The sequence below is a fragment of the Saccostrea cucullata genome, unplaced genomic scaffold, assembly GCF_032062105.1.
Source record: "Saccostrea cucullata isolate Sc308-1 unplaced genomic scaffold, CSIRO_AGI_Scuc_v1 ctg11467, whole genome shotgun sequence".
NCBI lineage: Eukaryota > Metazoa > Mollusca > Bivalvia > Ostreida > Ostreidae > Saccostrea > Saccostrea cuccullata.
Genome location: NW_026928026.1, coordinates 28,549 through 32,981, shown reverse-complemented (window position 1 = coordinate 32,981; position 4,433 = coordinate 28,549). Strand labels below are relative to the sequence as shown.

The following is a 4,433-nucleotide window of genomic DNA, read 5'->3' as shown; positions in this document are numbered from 1 at the left end:
ACGAAAGTAGGGTTCATCTCAAAGTGAACAAGAATAAACTTCAAGATTGTCTTACATTGGTGAAAAAAACAGTGAAAGTCAAATGAAAACCTCAGTTATAATCATACTTTGATTTTTATTGCTAAGTTTATTTCTTTCAATGACAACACAGCATACGAATAATGAGACATAAGCTTTTCTATATAAATAAAGAAAACAAAGGAAGACAACTCTTGCATTTCACATTCTGTGACATATTTTCTTCTATGTCTCAACAGTGGCACGAGAAAATTATGAAATTTCAGATAAAATTAACAAACTGGTACATAGGTTATATTCTAAAATTGTTTTGATCTAGTATTCCTGCATTATCTGCTTTTAATCTGCTGATGTACACTTTCTAATCATTTTCCTCGGAAAGATAACTCTGTAAGAATTCTGCATTTTTTAAACATTCATTTAAAGCTCAATTTTCACCAGATTTAAGAAATGATTTTTGATATGGACTAAGTGCGTCATACTTTACACAATGGACATAAAAAACTAACAATTTTTTGGCCTTTTAAAAATCATTGGGCATTGCTACTAACAACTCTTGTTTCAGTCTGCATAGATTTTGAAAATCTGGCATAGAAACTTTTGCAAGATGCTCCTACATGTAAATATATTAAGAAATTGAATTCATTTTAACTAAAATTGAATCCAAAGCAATTCAAATATATATAGTATATGTGGTTTATCTCACAGGTGTTGAATAATTGTGTCTCAACTTGACTATATGCTTTACAATTATAAATGATGTACCTGTTCTTGACACCCCCAAATCAATGTTCAAAGAAGATGCCAATGATCGCCAGTATTCATTGGGTGTAGGGTTGGGCATTTAATTTTAAACTTTTAGGAATGTACTCTCTCTTTGAGAGATAGAGACGATAGAGATAGGACGTTGAGATTGAATACTGTTCGTTATTCCCATATCCTTCCTCCATGAGTCCATTTAAACAGTAAGGTATAACAAAAAAAGATAATATCCATTAAAATATTAGTGTAAGTTGGCAAATAATGTTTGAAGTATAATTAGAATGCCACCATACTATTCATTTTGCTTGGTTGAACAGGCGTAAGTCCTGTTGGTGTCCCTCTGATTCTCTTGCCAATAAATAAATAAAAATAAATAAAGAAAGAAAGAAAGAAAGAGGAAATGGTACTGCCTACTGGGTGAGGTTTACATATATTTAGTAGTAGTTCTACAAAATAAATAGGCCTAATTTTTATATATGATTATTCGAAAAAAAAAATCAGTTTCCTTGTACATGGTACAATATAAGGGGAAATAAAATGTCAAGCATAATGCAAATTTCATGGAAATAAATTGTTTTTGCACACAAGAACAGAACGAAGTAGAGAGGCAGAGAGAGGGGGGATTATATATCGATGCTTGTTTTTGCAATTACTTGTATTTTGCTATATTTTGTGAAACCAGGGTTTCAAAGAATGCATTACCAGGAACAGGTTTACAAAACTGTCCCAGTACTTACACCTGAATGACAACACTACACAAGGAGCTCCAGGATCTCCACAGTATGACAGGTATCTAGATTGTTTCATTGTCTATTAATTTTAAAATAATTAATATGGATATAAAAATCATTTTAAAAATAGTAATCTAGTAAGTAGAGCAATATATGAATGTCAACATTGAGTTATTAGTTTTTGAACATATGGTTTATTAGCAGTGCATCGCTACGTAAGGAATTCAATACATTCTGTTTTTTTCGGGGGGGGGGGGTTAACTATTGATTGTGGAAAAAAAACCTTGATTATGCGTATTTGGTTTCATTTTGTAGATTGCATAAGATTCGTCCTCTGGTAACTGCAACACGAGTAGCATTCAAGAAGTCTAACAAGCCTGGAAAATGTCAAAGTATTGATGAAAGAATGGTGGGATACAAGGGGAACCATTACGCCCGCCAGTATACTCCATGCAAGCCAATAAAAAGAGGACTGAAGGTATAATCATTACTTATAATGTAACAATAAATATCTGTCAAAAATAGACAATGAATTTATGAAACAAGTGGGGTGTGGGCTCCATTTCTGTGAGGTTTTTTTTTAGAATCCTCAACACAATCCATTAACTGTTTAACACCAATTCACTTTCTCCTTTGCCCATGAACTCATCATCTTGGGTAGAAAATGACAAGTTTTCAAAAATCATTTTGTGAGCTTAGTGCTGAAATTAAATCTAGTCCATTTTGTGATTGACTTTTTCTTGAAACAAGTCAAGATTTCTTTTACAGATATGGATGCGTTGTGAGCCCAATGAGTACACACATGATTATAGACTCTACCTTGGTCGATATGATGAAATGCAAGGTCAAAGCCTAGGAGAGAGATTAGTGAAACATCTATGCAAGGATATCAAGTGGAAAGGTCATCATGTCTTCTTTGACAGGTGTGTATAAATGTACCTGTATTAATTTTTTGTTCATTTATGTATATTAAAAAAATTATGCTTTGTACGTATAGTGTTTAAGTTCCTAACTATTCCTGCAATATCAGTGTTTGAAATGATGTTACAATTTACAGATTTTTCACTTTAATACCCTTGGTCCAATCCCTAGAAACCTATGGGATATATGCCTGTGGAACAATCAAGACCAACAGAAAGGGGTTTCCCATAGAATTGAAAAACCCTAACTTAGAACGTGGAGATGCACAACAACTGCAACATGGAAACATGGTCCTTACAGTGTGGAATGATAATAAACCAGTAAGATTTGTATCTAGTTTATTGCAATTTTCCTTCAGTGTTCCAAAGTTTCTTCCAGACTTAACTTTGTATGACAAAAATTTACTATTGAAGGTGCATGTATTGTCCACCACATCAAATCCGCTATGAGATGAGCCTGCAGTCAGACAAGTTAGAGGGGGTGGTGCCGTTCTACTTCAGCGCCCCCGGCTGTCCAGCACTACCAGGAAAATTACTGGGGTGTGGACCGCTCCCAACAGTACAGGTCAAAGAATCCTGTTGGTAAACCTTCAAAAAAATTCTGGAAATACTTTATGAATTTCATATTGGAAATTTCCATCATTAACAGCTTTCTGTGGATGCACACCCCGGGTACAGAGAAACCACGAGTCCATTATTCACTTTCTGACTTTTCATTAGACTTAGCACAGTGCTTGATTGGGGACTTCTCTAGTCGTAAAAGGACACGCCAAGTTCAACCTCATCTCCCCCCAATTACAGCAGCAAGTGTAGTACGCCACATGAGTGTAAAGGTAAATGAAAGCAAGAGGCGATGCAAATGTTGTAGTTCTCAAGGTTTAAGACGTGAGACTGAATATGGTTGCAATATTTGCAGTATCCATTTGTGTAGAGGTGCATGTTTCCAGACATATCACATTCAAAATCAGTTACACTATGTTTAGTATTTTATCTTTGAATTTTGACTACTGGGTAAGTGGTACATAGTAGATATTTGTTGTTAGTGTTTGTTCACTGACGTCAAACACAAAGGCAGCCAAAGGAAATTTTAATACATGCATATTTGGCCTCCTTAGCATCAGACACAGAGAAAAATGCGTACGAGATTTGCAAGCATATTACACATGTAGGCCTCCATAGCTCCTGACCTATCAACCAGCCTCATTTTATTCCAGTAGAATTTTCAAGATATCAACTCCGTTAACTTTCAATGAGTTATCACAGAGAATATAATTAGAAATGGAAATATAAATACATGTATAGTAACTCTGTGGTGAATTTTGTCTTCTTAGTAATTCCTTTCAAAATATTAAGCAACAATATACATGTATCAAGATCTTGTATATTTCATCATGTAATCATAACATGGAAAATGTATGTACATATACATGTACCTGTGAGTTTTTTCAATGTTAACATTTTATATTGGTCTATTTACATTTATATTTTTGTAATATATTTCCTCAAATGCAAGTCATACAGCAGCATTGTTATGAAAAAGTATTTAATATTGAATGTGCATGTATACTTGTCATGTTTTTGGTTGACACTATATTAGAAACCTAAAGTGATTGGTTTTAGCTTCGTTACCCATGTTGTAAGCTTATTCTTCTTCTCTGATCATACTGCATTTTGTTAAATTTCTTATTATAATACATACCTGTAAATGCACCATTTTACTTAATAGTTGTACCATGAAAAACAAACATTGTGATGTGATTATAACCAGGTTTTTGTGTAGATGCCTTTGTCTTTATATATGAATGTATATGTTGACAGCTTTGTAAGTATCTAAGATGATAAATTTTGTATTTTTGACATACTGTTATTAAATTTTCATCATGGTCTATTACGTCAATCAAAAAGTAGTATTTCACTGAAGTCAATTCTGAAATAATTTTTAAGCAAGATGTATTTGTGAAACACTATGCGCCAGGTGGCAAAAAAGTTTAAACAAAGCTAT

General features: G+C 33.4%; 1 pseudogene; it reads left to right on the top strand.

The window, feature by feature from the left end:
* Window positions 1–1,197: 1,197 nt before the first annotated feature.
* LOC134276226 (piggyBac transposable element-derived protein 4-like) lies at window positions 1,198–3,830 on the top strand (annotated as a pseudogene).
* The last annotated feature ends 603 nt before the right edge of the window (window positions 3,831–4,433 follow it).